This window comes from Brienomyrus brachyistius, unplaced genomic scaffold (assembly GCF_023856365.1).
Source record: "Brienomyrus brachyistius isolate T26 unplaced genomic scaffold, BBRACH_0.4 scaffold36, whole genome shotgun sequence".
Classification (NCBI taxonomy): Eukaryota; Metazoa; Chordata; class Actinopteri; order Osteoglossiformes; family Mormyridae; genus Brienomyrus; species Brienomyrus brachyistius.
The window spans coordinates 1,608,623-1,625,155 of record NW_026042311.1 but is presented as its reverse complement, the minus strand read 5'-3'; the positions used below and the strand labels follow the sequence as shown (position 1 = coordinate 1,625,155).

Here is a 16,533-nt window from a genome sequence, read left to right as displayed (position 1 = left end):
TGGCGCCTCCATGGCCTGTCCCTGACCGCGTTCCTGTCCCTGACCGCGTTCCTTTCACCCTAGTCCCCGAGGTGGTCCCGGACGACTCCATCTTGGCTCCTCCCTCTTCGGAGGTGGAGGAGCTGGAATGCGACCCCTCGGGGACAAAACTTGTAACTCCTTGTCCCTCGCCCCGGCGACGTCGACCCCGACCTAGGGTCGGCCTGTCTGTGTCCCGCAAGGGGAGGGGACACAGACGCAAGGCGGGGGTCCCACCCGCCCTGCCCCCTGGCTCGCCCTGCCTCGCCTGCGCTGGGGCTCGGTTGGCGCCCGCGGGTCCTGGCCCTCCGGGTCGGCTGTCGCCTGCGGGTCCCTCTCCGGTGCCTCGTCGCCCTGACTCGCTCCCCCCCTCCGATGCCTGGTCTGTCGCCTGGGGGCTCCCCGACGGCGGCTCCTCGGTCGCCTGCGGGGCCCCCACCTGCGGCTCGTCGGAGGACGTCGCCGCCTGCGGCGGCTCCCCCCCTCGCCTTGCCTTCGCCCTGGCCCCTTCCTGCTCCCTCGTCCCCTTCCCTAGTGCTCCCTCCTGCTCCCTCCCTGGCCCCTCCGCGGGTCCCTCACCCAGCCTCCTTGGCCCCTCCGGGGTCCCCTCCGGCTCCGGCCTCCCGGCCGCCTGCGTCCCCTCCGGCTGCCGCCCGTCGCCCGCTGGGTGTCCCTCGGGCTCCCCTTCGTTCCCCCGCCTTCTCTCCCTTCTTCCCTGCCTCGGTCCCTTCTGTCTCTGCTTCCCCTTTCTTTGTCCCTCGTCCCTTCGCTCCTCCTGTGCCTCCTTCTCCCTCTGGGTTCCCTCCGTTCACTCCCGGTCCTTTTGTCCCGCCTGTTCCCTCTGTGTCCCCTTTTCTGGTCTGTTTGTCCGCTTTTCCTGTCCTGTGTCGTGTCCTGTCTTGGCTTCTGCCTTTGTGTCAGTTTTGCCTGTCTGTCTTGTTCCCTGTCCCTCGTTGATGGTTTTGGTTCCCTGGTCTCGTCCCGTCCTTCGCCTCCTCCCGGGCGCGCCCGGTGTAGCGCGCCTTTGGGGGGGGTTCTGTGACGTCCGCTCCTCGTGTGTGCCACGCCCCCTGATTACCCACGTGTGCTTCCCTGTTCGTCTCCAGCTTTGTCCATTTACTTTGCTTGGTCCTGTCTTATTTAAGTCCTGGTCTTACCTGTTTGCCTTGTCTGTCATTGATGTTTGTTTGCGTGAGATCCCCGTTCTCGTTATTAAATCCCTGGTTTACCCCGACTTCTGCCTGTCCGCCTGCTTCCTGCCCGTTCGCCTCGCACGATCGCCGCTCTGCCCGCGAACGCGGCCGTCTCCCGTGACATTAGTTACTTTTATTCGGTAGGTTGTAGTGTAGTTACCTACTAGGCCTATATTAAAACTGTACTGAAATTTCTGTTGAATCTTCATGAAAAGGCATGAGGATGTGCTCAGTCTTGCAATCCGTGTATCATTTGTTGAATTTTCTGTTTCAAAAACCAAATCTATTTATGGGTTTTCTGTTTTAAAATCGTAACGAAAAAAGTAAAAACAGAAAAAAGACTTCATGTTGAGAACTACAAAATCTGATCGCATTACACCGGTCTTATCCTGCCTTCATTGGCTACCAGTTAAGTCTTGGATTGATTATAAAATACTGCCCTTAACCTATAAAGCACTGAATGGTCTTGCACCAGAATACCTTAGTGACCTGCTGACCTCTTACAACCCTCCACGCTTGCTTCGTTCTCAAGGCACAGGATATCTGTTAGTACCTAGGGTAGAAAGAGCTACGGCAGGCTGCAGAGCTTTCTCCTATAGAGCTCCTCAGCTGTGGAATGGTCTTCCAGCGGATGTGCGGGTTTCAGGCTCACTCTCAATAGTCAAGTCTAGACTAAAAACACGCCTGTTTAGTTTAGCTTAGTTTAGCTTATAGTTCTGACTCTAGCTATTTCCTCACTCCCAGTCTGACCTACAGTGTGAGGTGTAGAGCTGGGTGGCGTTCGATGCCATTGGCTTTAGATAAACTGAACTGTCAGCGCTGTCACTCTAGCTTCACCATCCCTTGTGGAACTGGAGTGCTGACATTTCAGAGACTCCCCATGCCTGCATTCCCACTTGCCTCTCCCTCCTACTTATGCTGCCATTGCCATATCTGCCGGAGCTTGCACTTTGCACTTCATATTGCACTCACCTAACTGTTTGCACTGCCTATAGTCTCCCCTATACTTTGACTAATTGCACATTTTATTTCCCCAACTCCTCCTGGGGTGTGCTGCCTGGAGACCTCAATCTATCAAGATTTTCAGCACACCCTGCTACATGTGACATGTACCCATGACGTCCTTGCATCCAGCTCGCGTTCTGCCTGTGCCATCTTCCATGTATGACCCGCTGCCTAATTACTTCTGGTTGCCTGGCGATTGGAAGGAGAGTCGGCACGGGCTTGTCATCACCTCCCTGCTCCCCGGTTGTGCCTCAAATCCTATGATTTGGACAATGTGACTTGGCACTTAGCCATCTCTTCTATTCGACTCTCCCTGCCGGCCCCTGGAGGTTGGGCTCCCCCTTTGAGTCTGGTCCCTCCCAAGGTTTCTTCCTTCTAGAGAGTTTTTCCTTGCCACTGTCACCTATGTCTTACTCACTGGGGGCTTTGGGTGGGGATGCTGTAAAGCGCTTTGAGACAATGTATTGTTGGGATAACGCGTCATACAAAAATAAATTTGTTGTTTTTCTGTTTTAAAACCAAATGGGAAAACCGTAAAATCACCATCTTTTGTTTCTTGTCTATGAGTAAATTCAGATCTAACAGATACCGGAGATGTAAGATACAGCCTAATGTGAACTTTATCTTACAACATTAACAGTCCCAGTTATAAGCTTGGAAACACCCACCCTTAGAATGGTGTATTTTTGTAATATTTTCTACATTTTAGGATAAAATATGAAGCCTGATTTTTTGTTTTCTGCTTTTCGCTTTTTCCCCTTCTGACAGAAAAACCAAAAAACGCTGCTGTTGTTTAGTTTTCCTGATTTCGCTTTGGACTGGAAAACCCAAGGACAAATGATACATGGACTTTTTGCATTTGTTTGGCTTTAATGTGTTTCATATAAACCTAGAGTTGAGAACCTTCAGATGTGTGTGTTTGTATGAGTAATCCATCCATTCATCCATCCATCCATCTTCCAAACCGCTTATCCAACTGGGTCGCGGGGGGTCCGGAGCCTATCCCGGAAGCAATGGGCACGAGGCAGGGAACAACCCAGGATGGGGGGCCAGCCCATCGCAGAGCCCACTCACACACCATTCACTCTTACACATGCACACCTATGGGCAATTTAGCAAGTCCAATTAGCCTCAGCATGTTTTTGGGCTGTGGGAGGAAACCGGAGTACCCGGAGGAAACCCCACGATGACATGGGGAGAACATGCAAACTCCACACACATGTGACCCAGGCGGAGATTTCCCGGGTCCCAGAGGTGTGAGGCAACAGTGCTAACCACTGCACCACCATGCCGCCCCTGAGTAATATAATGTTAATTATATATTATAATTATAATATAATGTTAATTTAAAAATTAAATTCTATTTTATGTCCTTCATAAAGTACAAAAGGCAAGCATATCATACAGGTAAAACACCAACATTTAAAAAATGTTTTCATGAAAGTCTATAACAGTAGAGTGAAGGAACTGACCAGTGGCTGGGCTTTTGATATATGGTATGATGATGACCATTGAATGTTTCTCAACTTTTTAACCCTAAAAAAACACACCACTTCCAGAGATGATGATATATATATATATATAATTTATTTAAAATGTAATGTTTCCTGGGGGTTGGGGAGGACACCTGCAGGAGAGAGACAGATATTGATCATGTAAACATCCTTCAGCAGTGCAGTAGTCATACTTCACATTTTTTTTGGGGGGATTGTTAGGGGGGGGTGGCACATGCAGCCATGGTACCTAAGCTCTGCTCAAGTGAGATCTGAGTTACAGGGAAAGGTCCATAGACCTTGTTTATATGCTGCTGTTCCACAGACTTCCAGTAGGGGCTCCATGTGAGGAAAGAGCGAGGGCTATGCTCTCTCTCAAGTACACACAGAGTCACAGAGTAGGTCAAAGAAGCGAAAACAAAGTACCATACCTGAGTTGTTGTCACTGAACACGAAGTCCCGGTTTGCTCCAAACTACAGGTGAGAAAGGCCCTCCTCTAAACTGGCCTCTCTCATGAGGGATGGGGGCCGTAAGGTGGCGTGGACCTCAGGAGCAGCATGCAGCAGTAAAAGCAGCCATGCCTGTGCCAGCAGCACCACTGCCTGTACCCAGTTGTCCCATGTTGGGGACAGGCCAAGCGCCGCGTTGCCATACAGGCAGAAGGTGATCCAGGCCACCCACAGCAGGACTGAGGCCAGGCAGGTGATGAGCAGCCACATGGTCCTGCACCTCCACCGTGGCTGCTGCCTCCACAGACTGCAGGCCGCCCCCACCAGTGCTGCCAGGAGCAGGACCAGCACATAAGTGGTGGCCAGCGCAAAGTCCAGCGGCTGGTATTCACAGGCTGGCTGGCACTTGGACATCGTGGCTAGAAGGATCCACTCCGGATCCACCACGGCCAAGGCCACCGCCAGCCCCATCAGTTGACCTGTGCTGGGGCTATGAGCACCTTGTCCCAACCGGCGCAGTCGCAGACCCTGGAACACTAGGCAGGTGTTGCAGACAGCAAGCAACACCCCCCTCAGGACACGCCGGGCGAAGCAGAGGCTCTCTTGGTGCTCAGCGATGTATCCCAGGCTGAGGCCACAGAGCCCAAATATGGCTGCGAGCAGCAGGAGTAGCGGCGCCACCCCCGCTGCGCTCCTCAGCCTCTGTGATCTTCCGCAGGCGACACAGTACCACCAGGAGCAGGATCAGCGAGGCGAGGGCCGCCGCCGCTGCCGCCACCACCACCACCAAGCCCCACACCGCATCCAGCTCACACAAGGCCGTGTAGGGCCTTGTCAGGATGGAGCCGGATCCGCAAGGCGAAGCTTCGTCCCATGAAGAGCTGCCCCCCACCAGGGACAGGACGAGGAAGGTGAAGAGATTGATAGAGGGAGCCATCACTGGCAGGGAGAGAGAAAGGAATCATTTAATGGGTTGAAGAAGTATTAGTCCATTAAACGCAATGTAGCCTGCTGCTGTGCAGGACACATCACAGGCGACACGCTGAGCATGCTGACAACTGAGCAATGGACTTCTGCAGTGTGAGACTACATGCACTTTCTTAAAAAGCAGTAATCAATGCCATGTCAACCAGCTGAACAACTTCACAAGTAAATCGGCACATTATATAGGCCACCATCGTTATAAAAATTTATTATTATTTAAATTCAGGGGTCTCAAAGAAATTACTGTATCTGGCCGGCCGATATCAGAGAAAAATTAAAACCATGTAATGTCATTCCAGCGCAATTGACACCCGCCAGTCTGCATGTTTTGCGGTCAGGAGTTTAGCATCTCCCAGCGTTTTTTTTAGTTTAAGACCTTTGATCTAAGTGAAGTATACATTTTGAAGGGGAGGCCTTACCTTCACTGTCAATGTCTTTCAGCTTCACTTGCTCTTACAACACGTACGATGCACTCACGAATCGTTTGTGTTTGCTTCTCCCTTATCAAACAGATTATTTATAAGCGGTGCATCATGACGTAGTACTGCATTTTTTACGTAATGGAACGCTAACGTTCTAAATAGGGTGGGGGCAGGGAGGGGGCATTAAGTGTCATCCTTTTTGTGTTTACTTTTGAAAAATTGAGATATAACCTTTAAAAAGCACGGATATAATGTAAAAAACTTTTTAAAAAATAAATACAAATAAAAACGAGCAAATGCATTCAATCTCATTTCTTGTAGCTAGTGCTGGAAACTTTGGTGGACACCAATAACGATATATTTTTGTCCAGTAATATTACCAATACCTAATGTTTGTCCAAACCCATGCAGCGCTCTAAGAAACTCCAGCTTCTGCGATTCCCCCTGCAGACCGCTACGGCTGATACAAAGACAAATGCGCAAAAGATGCTAGTAAGATACAGAGATTGGTCATTGGTTAATATTATATAAATACGCAATTAATAATATGACAAGTGGCAGTATTGCTACACGATTAAATAAACGACAAAAACAATAATAATGACTGATAAGTCATAACGCGTTTTTTTCTTTGATGGTGATAACATGTACATGCAGTACACCGATACCGAAATAAGAGAATTAATGCTATTAGCAGAAAATTATTACTGGAGACATAATTGTTAGGACACCCTCGGCAGGGAAACGCGGACCCAGGAATGCGGAACAGAGCGATCTTTATTAGATCGAGCAGGTAACAGGCTTTCAATGGGCCAGGCAAGAAGAATGGTCGGGGACAGAAGGTAGATTCGGTAGCCGGGGAGATCCAGTCCAACAGGCAGGCACAGGACATGGAGACGAAGGGAAGGGGAGACGAGAGATCCTGGGGCTGGCAGGGAAGGCAGGACGGGAGGTTCAGGGACGAGGGCTGCTCTGGGAAAGGAAGGCAGGCAAGGTAAGGAACGAGGGAATGACACTGGACAAGCAAGCGCTCGATATAGAAATGAAACATTGGCAATACTTCGCAACCCCCGTTGCGTGTGCTGTCCGTTTGTAGTCTCCAGTATGCAGGCTTAATTGATGACATCCGCCGATGTACGTGACAATAGTTATGTTTCTTCCCGTTTGCAATCAAAGTGTGAGCTTCGGGCGTGACGTTAAGCGGAATCCCAGACCGATTGTATAAAAACGCAACAGGCTTCATTTGAGACTGTATAGGCTTCTGAATTTTTCGTATAGGCTTAATTTGAGTCTGTTTTCAAAGTAAATTAAAAAAATATAGATAACTGATATGTTATCAGTTAATTTTTCAAATATTCTCATTAAAGTGCTTCTGTTGAGAGGGCTTAAATTACGAAAATGTTAACATTGTTCAGTTATTTTTATGTCCAGTGTTGTGGAGTAGCTAACTAAAATAATCGACGCTACTAACTTTACTTCTTTCAGTAGCTTATCGGTAGAGCAAATACTTTTAAAACGCTGTAGCTTTTCCAGTAACTATTTTTTTCCTTTTTTTTACAAATAGCGATATAGCAGCAACATCGTCAAAAATATTACAGGTCGTCGATCGCTGTCAAAAAATATATTTTCATTTCAACATTATTTTCCGCGTTTTTTAATTCATTTGGTTTTTGATGTAGTTAGCATCCCCCTAGCACGGCCACACAATAGCAAAGACATAAACTTAATTTTCAGAGAATCATCTCACCTGTTTACCTCAGCCGCCAGATCAAATTATTCCGACCAGTCAGACCACTCACGCCCCACACCATTAAAAGTTTCCGGTATAAATATTGGGTGAGCAGGCGGGGCCACCGGGAGATTGAGAAAACACTCTCTAGACGTAACAGGACAATCAGCGCCCTCATAATTAGGAGATTGTACACTATCCTCGGCCTCCGACATGTTAAAGCTAATTCTAGATTTCTAAACGGGAAAACCACAAAGGAAAGAAATGATCCCACCGCTGCCATCAGTGCAACGAACCTAAACTAGCGTCAGAGGCTGTGAAAGGAGAACAGATCACCACCAGATTGCAGCTAAAAGTACAAAGATACTTTTATTCAGTACAATTCATGCAGCGACCCGTTGGGTCGGATCTGGATTCACAAAGAGTTCGGTCCCGCTTTCTCCCCGTAGCACACCACCCCTTTTTAAGCGTGTGTTAACCCACGCTACCACACAGTAAATCCCGCACCACACAACATCCCTATTAGGGCACGGCACACCAATAGCACTGCAATGCACAGTAATCCCCACACTTCGGGCACAGGCAAGCGTTACGGGACCAGAACCGCCTACTGTATATAGTCCTGTCCCGACCCTAAGCGGTTACACTGCGCATTTAAACCACACGTAACACACATACAATAAAGACATAGTTAAAACAGAACACCCCCTCCCCCCCAGGGATCAGGACCCTCCCCCGGGGAAGGAACAATCACACCGGTCCGTCACCTAGAACGTCCCACGGAAAGGGAATCCCACCCCCCCACCGCCAATCCGTCCCTATGAGGGTGCCGCTACTCCTGTCTATCAACCACCCCGTCTAAGCAGTGGTCATAGCCTCCTACCCCCACCGTCCTGACTGTCCTCGCCCTACTGCACCGGGAACTGTCCCTACCGCCCACTCTCTGCCCTAAACGGCATGCGAGCGGCACCTCCCCCGGGACCCAACCCGTACGGTGCCTACCAGACCAAATCTCCCTAACGCGCCTCCCACTCCCTCTATTAACCCCAGATCCCTCACAACCCAGGTGTAGCCACTTAATTAACTATTACCTTCCACGCCCATCCCTCACCCTCCACATGCACACATATCATTACACAGTATTTGAGGGATGGAGGGATGAGAAGAGTGGGATAGAGGGAAATATAAGGAGAAGGAGGTTCCTCGGAGCTCCGAGATGTGTTTGGCTGTAATAAATCTGGAATATAGCTATATGACATAGTTTTTGATAACACCAGCATTTATTTTTTAGGTTTGTCGAGCTCCGTCAAAACAATTAGAACGAGTCCATTATGTAACTGGAACCCCTCTCACATGTAAACACAGTGACACGCTACAGCGTTGGTTTGTTGTCTGAGGCTATGATACTGACCACAAACACATTCTCAAATTTCACTGCACCAATCACAGCATATGCAGGCAGAAAAATGATAGCAAACAACATTCAGCATTAGACTCTAAAACCGTCTGTAATGTCTGTGTTTATCCAGTGGACCATAAATTAAAATAAGCTTTCCTATTTCAGTTTCTTTCAGATGTTATAAAGTAGTAAATAAAGAATCATATTAATTAAACCATGTATTACTGACTATCAGACAACTTCAACAAGTTACCAAATGGATGCAAAATCAAAGATATTCATTTGCGCCTGGCACTAACCATGTACTCCTTCACAGTACTAAGCCATAGAAAGGGCCCCAATGAAACCCCTGCATTCCTGCATCGCAGATACTCTAATCTCAGCATTTATAAGATTATATTTGTACTACCTGCCAATTTTTATATTAGATGAGACTAAAAATTGAGAAATATCTATATGCAGAAGTAGTTTTTCCTGATAAGAAGGATAATATCAAGACTAATACAGTACAGTCATAACCAGTGTCAGGGATTCTATGCATTGCTACACAGAGACAAGTCCAGATATTGAGCCCAAGGCTAAAATTGTGGTTTACTTACAAGTGCACTTTGCTGGGCAGTGGGGGTGTTTGTCCTTCTCTGCTCACATTTTCCCCTCTTATCCTGTCTTCTCCTCCGCAGCCCTTCCTCCTTCTCTCTGTTGCTCCTATATTCCCTCCCCTCCAGTCATCTATGTTCTCCTTCCTCTGCGGTCTCTCCTCTTCTCCCATTCTTCAGTTATACTGTCTTCTCCGCTTTCCCTGTATCCCTCCTGTCTTCTGGTCCTGTCGTCTCTTCTCCAGTCATCCCCTGCTTCTCAGTCATCTCTGCATCTTTTCTCTCATTTGTTTGCTTATTCTTTGATTGTTTGTGTTATTCGTTAACCCACCACCCCATGCTGGATGAGTCTTGATGTTTTTTGAAGTTTTTTTAAAGTTAGGCTTCTTCCTTTGTTTTTGCGCCATATCTTCTGCCCTCTTCTGGTTGCGGCAGTGCATGACACGGGTGGAAAAATAGGGTTTATTACAACACACACATCAAAACCAAAAGGATCAGGATGGATCCAAAATAAACAGCAAATGACCAGGAATGAACTAAATGATGGAATAAACACAACTGGAGAACTATATACATACATACAGCTATAATGAACCATGAAACAACAGAAGCAGAACAGGCACTTAAATACACAGCTAACAAGACACAATGCAGGACAGTGAGAATCATAACCAATAACAAGGACTGAGGGCAACCCAGGAACAGGTGTTACAGTTAAACAGCACTGGTGAAATCAAAGTGACCTTTCAGCCACATGGTCAGCTCTGCATCGCCCTCTGCTGTTTGCATTAGAAGCTGCTTGAAATTCCCACTCTCCTTACCAACACCTCGAAAAGCCAGGCCTTGCCGTGCCAAGTACTTAACTTCAGAAGATTTTTCCTCACTTGCTGCTGCTCTTTCCAGCTCATCTGAAGGTTGAATATTAACAGGATTGATCTTCTGAATCCATATCATCAGTGCTAATCTGTGGCACTGCCTGTCTTTATGTGCACTGAATTTCCCCAGTGCCTTTTCCAGTTTCACATGCCAGTCTTCACAAGAGCTGAATGTGTCTTTCATGCCAGTTTAGACATTTGTGTTACAAATTATTTTGCACAGTAGAAACAAAGAACCCCCCTTAAGAAGAGGGGGGGCTGTAAGGGAGCCCAGTGTGATCTTTAAACCATTTCTCCTGAAAGCAGGGTCTCCTGTTTGATAGACGTGACATTTACATTTGGCTGATTTGGTGAAGGTCCAAGCTCCTCCCCCCTCCTCCCCAATACACCTTCATCTTCATCTGCCTGTCTGCTCTCTCTCTCTCTCTCTCTCTCTCTCTGTCATTGACTCACACTCAGTCTCCCTGCTTAAATGCTGTATCTGAAATACACACCACAGGCCAAACTAAGAAGCATATTAAACTAACATCAGGATCAGGCTGCTGTGACGTCATTATTCACTCTTAACCATCAATATTTGCTCCTTTTCTCACTCCCCTCCATGTCACCTGCATTTTCTGCCGTCAGCAGCCTCTTGCTGTCTCTCCCTCTTCATCTTTGCTCTCAGCACAGCAGAATTTGCATGAAAGCAGTTATCAGTAAACAAGTGGTGTTTCTTGCCATGATGCTCAGGAATGGATCTCTCAGGATTTGTTATCTGAATGGGAATGATTAATATATGAATAACCCTTGACTCACATACTGTATACGTCTATCATCTGACTGGCACTAATTATCTCACTGTCTCTACTTACTTTCCTGCTTTTCTGTGGTTGCCCAAAAACTCACGATTGTCACATTTCCTCTTCATGATGACAAGCTATTCACTGTGAATAAAAGCTGACTGTAATAAAACTACCTGCATTTAAATCATACATTAATGACACAAAATACCTTAAAGTATTACTTACTTACTTATTTTGCACAGTAGAAACAAAGAACCCCCTTTTGGGGGGGGGGGGGGGGCAAAGTGAAAGTGATGTGGAAAATCGCCTCTTACCACTGAAAGACATGGGGATGGGTGGTGCTAATAATGGTACTGCAGCCAGCCAGTAGGGGGCGCTTGACATTTAGGGTTTTCACCTTTTAGAGATGTTATGGTCTCCTTGTTTTTTGCAGTCAATGCTTTGATCACAGAATAAACCTTAAAGAAGTGAGCACTTCTGTCATGCTTTAGTAAGATTAGTAACACACTGCTTCAGATTTCAGTGACCTGATCTCTGCTTGCAAAGAGCCTGAGATGGACCTCAAAGGTTTAAATATACATTTGCTGATAAATGAAATGCTATGTGGCCCAGTGGGTGGCGCTGTCTGGGGATTTGAACCCCCATTACTGCATGTTCGTACCTTGTTTGTGCTGGTTTGCCTGCTGTTTCTGCCGCAGGTGAAAAAGCATACAGGCAGCTGAACCAGTGTCTCTAAACAAGCCATTGTGGGTGCAGGTCATAAGGCGATTTCCTACTGCACGAACTTGGCCCAATTGAAGGTCTTAGGAGGTAGTTCCTGAACCATTTTTTAGTTCCAAAAAGAACATACTTTTTTCTCGACCAAGACTTACTGGGTGGGGCTTATAGTGATAAACTTTTCCTATTGGTTGACCACAAGCCCCAGCGCCAACTTGAAAGTTTCATGGAAATGCAGGAAAAGAAAAGTGGAGCAAAAATTGAGCAGATGTAATTTTTTGTAGCTCAGTTATACTAAAGGCATCAATGAGTAACTTTTTTGCTTCTGTCCCCATAGTTCTGCATCTGAAAATGCGATTGATAATGATTAGCGTAATGAAGAAGTGTATATTATGGACACTGGACTGGAGCATTGTCAGATAACCTCTCAGTTATCCTTGTGTGAGAAATATACACAGTCACATATTGAGATTATATTAGATGATGTGGTCTTGAGAGTGGGGCGGCATGGTGGTGCAGTGTTGCCTCACACCTCTGGGACCCGGGTTCGAGTCTCCGCCTGGGTCACATGTGTGCAGAGTTTGCATGTTCTCCCCATGTCGTCGTGGGGTTTCCTCCGGGTACTCCGGTTTCCTCCCACAGTCCAAAAATATGCTGAGGCTAATTGCAGTTGCTAAATTGCCCGTAGGTGTGTGTGTGAGAGTCACTGGTGTGTGAGTGTGCCCTGCAATTGGCTGGCCCCCCATCCTGGGTTGTTCCCTGCCTCGTGCCCATTGCTTCCAGGATAGGCTCCGGACCCCCCCACGACCCAGTAGGATAAGCGGTTTGGAAAATGGATGGATGTGCACCAAAGCACACACGTTTTTTTTCTGGTGGCTTAAACACATTTTTGTAACTACTGGCTATTTTGCAAAAACTCTGCACACAAATAAAAAAACCACCAAATCAGCAAAATGTTGTAGGTCTCTTGCAAAAGCTAATAAATCTTGCTTAACTCTTCAAACCTTTGTAAAAATTGTATTTTTGTACCAATCAGTTAACACAAACCATCATCTTAATAAGCACACAATGCACCAACTACACACTGATGGTAGGAATGGAAAACACATCTGGCTTTTGCTTTCTCTGTGCACGAGGTATGTCAATTTGAGGTCATACTTTTGTCATAAATAGTTCTGTAAACACAATTCAAGATTCAAATTTCAAGTATGAATGTTTATTCACATGCATCAAAACAAACACAAGACAACATACAATTTCACTGAGAGAGAGAGAAAAAAAATCATTCTTGTCGTCTCTTTGGGTCCGGCCACAGAATTTCATCAACATCACATGCAATGCTTTCTAGTCCAAGGCACCGGGGAAACTCTCCTGGAGTGCCTTATCCTGGCCTGACATGATGCCTGGTCAATATCCTCGCATGCCTCCTCCATTGCCTGTAAAAGAGCCATGCGTTGATGGGGATGACGATCATAGACCTTCCAGCACCAGGCAGAGAAGAATTCTTCAATCGGATTCAAGAATGGAGAGTAAGGCGGGAGGTTGAGTACAGTGAAGAGTGGGCGACTGTAAACCAGTTGCGAACTAAAGCAGTCCTATGGAAACTAATATTGTCCCATATGATGACATAACTGGTCTGTGAACATTAGTGAGCATATGATGTAGGCTGTCCAGGAATGTGTGCATGTGTGAATGCATGGTGTGTGAGTGTGCCCTGCGATGGGCTGGTCCCACATCCCGGGTTGTTCCCTGCCTCGTGCCCATTGCTTCCGTGATAGGCTCCGGACCCCCCACGACCCAGTAGGATAAGCGGTTTGGAAAATGGATGGATAATAATAATAACAAATAATGATGATAATAATAATTGCACTATGTCCAGTGACTGCCAGTTACTGTAAACAGTAAAGTACACGTAACTGGACATGTCTGTATTATTTTGGTTTATACTTATTAATCCATTAATTCTAACTTTTGTACTTTAAATGGACAGAGTACAGTTATTATTATTAGGAAAAGTATTGAGAGGAAAAACAAAACAATTAAAAATATATTTTCTCACCCTGACATCTAAGGGACTCCTTATACTGCAGATGATCTATAGAAAAAAATCACAAATACATCACTATCAACAAATATGTGGTTTTATTTATGATGTATGAAATCAAAATTATTGGGATGCAAAAGAAAATGGCTCTTCGCAATTTTCTTTTAAACCGTAATCATAGGCTAATTGATTAAACATAAGTATTGATTTTATTTTGAAAGACCACTTTGTTATGGAAGGCCATTTGGGACTTAACGTCTACTTTTACGCCCATGTTGGGAAACACACGTGGGTAATCAGGGGGCGTGGCACACACGAGGAGCGGACGAGCCGGGCATGACAGAACCCCCCCCCAAAGGCGCGCTACTCCGGGCGCGCCAAGGAAGGGGGCGACGGACGGGACGAGGCAAAACAGGACCTGAAAAACAAGAACAGAATCAACGCAGGACAGGGAACAGGACCGAGGCACAAAACAGAGCGAGGGACAAGACAAAAGACAAAACCTGACAGAGGGTCGGGAAGGCAGACAGGCAAACCAGGAAGGGAGACACAGAAGGAACGGGCGGAACAAAGGGGCCAGGAGTGCAAGGCGGGTACACCGGGGCACAAGGAACAGAGACGGGCGGAACGAAAGGGCGAGCAGAAAACAGAGGGGCAGAGACAGGCGGGACAAAGGCAGGGGCGTAGGGAGACAAGGAGGGGGAACTAGGGGGAGCCCGAGGGAGACCCAGCGGGCGACGGGCGGCAGCCGGAGGGGCCACAGGCGGCCGGGAGGCCGGAGCCGGAGGGGACCCCGGAGGGGCCGAGGAGACAGGGCGAGGGACCCGCGGAGGGGCCAGGGAGGGAGCAGGAGGGAGCACCAGGGAAGGGGACGAGGGAGCAGGAGGGGCCCACGGCGAAGGCCCGGAGGAGGGGGGAGCCGCAGCAGGCGGCGACGTCCGGAGGAGGGCCGGAGGTAGGGGCCCCGCAGGCAACCGAGGAGCCGCCGTCGGGGAACCCCCAGGCGACCGACCAGGCACCGGAGGGGGGAGCGAGGCAGGGCGACGAGGCATCGGAGAGGGACCCGCAGGCGACAGCCGACCCGGAGGGCCAGGACCCGCAGGCGCCAACCGAGCCCCAGCGCAGGCGAGGCAGGGCGAGCCAGGGGGCAGGGCGGGCGGGACCCCAGCCCTGCGTCTGTGTCCCCTCCCTTTACGGGACACAGACATGATGACCCCCGGTCGGGGTCGAGTTCGCCGGGGCGAGGGAGAAAAAGTCACTGGGGAAGAAGGGACAGGAGCTGGAGCTGCTGCAGGCGGAGGGGGCGCCTCTGGAGCTGCTGCAGCGCGGTCAGGAACTGGAGCGCTGACGGGAGCTGCAGGTGACTGCAGTGGGGGCGCCTGCCCGGGAGCTGCAGGTGGCTGCAGTGGGGGCGCCTGCCCGGGAGCTGCAGCAGGCGGCTGCAGAGGGGGCGCCTGCCCGGGAGCTGCAGCAGGCGGCTGCAGAGGGGGCGCCTCTGCAGGAACAGGAGCGCGGTCAGGAACTGGAGCGCGGTCAGGAACTGGAGCGCGGTCAGGAACTGGAAATGGCTGCAGTGGGGGCGCCGGCCCGGGAGCTGCAGCAGGCGGCTGCAGAGGGGGCGCCTGCCCGGGAGCTGCAGCAGGCGGCTGCAGAGGGGGCGCCTGCCCGGGAGCTGCAGCAGGCGGCTGCAGAGGGGGCGCCTGCCCGGGAGCTGCAGCAGGCGGCTGCAGAGGGGGCGCCTCTGCAGGAACAGGAGCGCGGTCAGGAACAGGAGCGGGCTGCAGTGGGGGCGCCTGCCCGGGAGCTGCAGGTTGCTGCAGTGGGGGCGCCTGCCCGGGTGCTGCAGGCGTTCTCCGGAGTTGGATTAGCCTCCGGAGGTCCTCAGCCATTTTCTCCAGATCTGAAAAAGGGGAGTCTGGAGTAAAGGAGTCGAAGTCCTGCCCCAGCTGTGCGGCGAGTCTTTCCCCCTCCAGGGGGGCCTGTGGGGCCGGTTCTCCCATCACCCTCCAATAAAGCCCCTGGAGGGTGAAGTATCGGTCAGCTAGGACCGCGGGTGGCGGCGGCAGTGAAGGCGGCTGCGCAGGCGGCGGCGGCCGCACGGGAGCGGGGTCCGCCGGCAGCGGCGGCCGCACGGGAGCGGGGTCCGCCGGCAGCGGCGGCCGCACGGGAGCGGGGTCCGCCGGCAGTGACGGAGGGAGGTCCTCCGTACTGGCGATCGCCGTTCTCCTCCGTCTCCCTCGCTGGCGCCTGCCGGTTGCGGGAGGCGGCGCGATGTCCGTGAAAACGGACGGTGGAAGAAAGGCTTCTGGCTCCGGGTAGTGGAAGGGCTCTTCGTCCTCGTCCTCACTAGAGAGCCAGTACTTCCACGCAGGATCGGGGACGCGTGTGGTCGGCCCCCGGGCTGGAGGTAGGGCAGGTACCTCCCTCTCGTCCTCCGCCGGAAGCCAAAGCCTGGAGAGCGAGCAGGCGCCGAGAGAGATCGGCTCTTGTGGGAGCCTCTTCCTCCCTCTCCGCTTCTTTTTGTGGTCTGTCATTCTGTCACGGGAACGCTCGGGGATCGAGGGCAGAGCGGCGATCGTTCGAGGCGAACGGGCAAGAAGGATGCAGGCAGGCGGAAGTCGGGGATTAACGAGGGTTTAATATACAAACTGGGAGCAGGAGACATGTAACGCCAACTAACATCAATGACAGACAAAGCAAACAGGGGAGACCAGGACTTAAATACACCAGACTGAATGACAGCAAACGGAAACAGCTGGGTACAATTCGGGAAACACACGTGGGTAATCAGGGGGCGTGGCACACACGAGGAGCGGACGAGCC

At 49.9% G+C, this 16,533-nt stretch overlaps 1 protein-coding gene and 1 long non-coding RNA gene across 2 annotated transcripts in view; one reads left to right on the top strand and one right to left on the bottom strand.

Moving 5' to 3' along the window:
- The window catches only part of LOC125721947 (uncharacterized), a 235,463-nt gene that overhangs the window by 191,434 nt on the left and 27,496 nt on the right, over nt 1-16,533 (top strand). The gene's annotated exons all lie outside the window — the stretch shown is intronic.
- On the bottom strand, nt 4,847-6,153 carry LOC125721965 (uncharacterized). The gene is made up of 3 exons (XR_007386012.1): nt 5,952-6,153; nt 5,563-5,643; nt 4,847-5,098 (listed from the first exon to the last, which is right to left on the bottom strand). It is a non-coding gene; the product is annotated as an uncharacterized LOC125721965 (long non-coding RNA).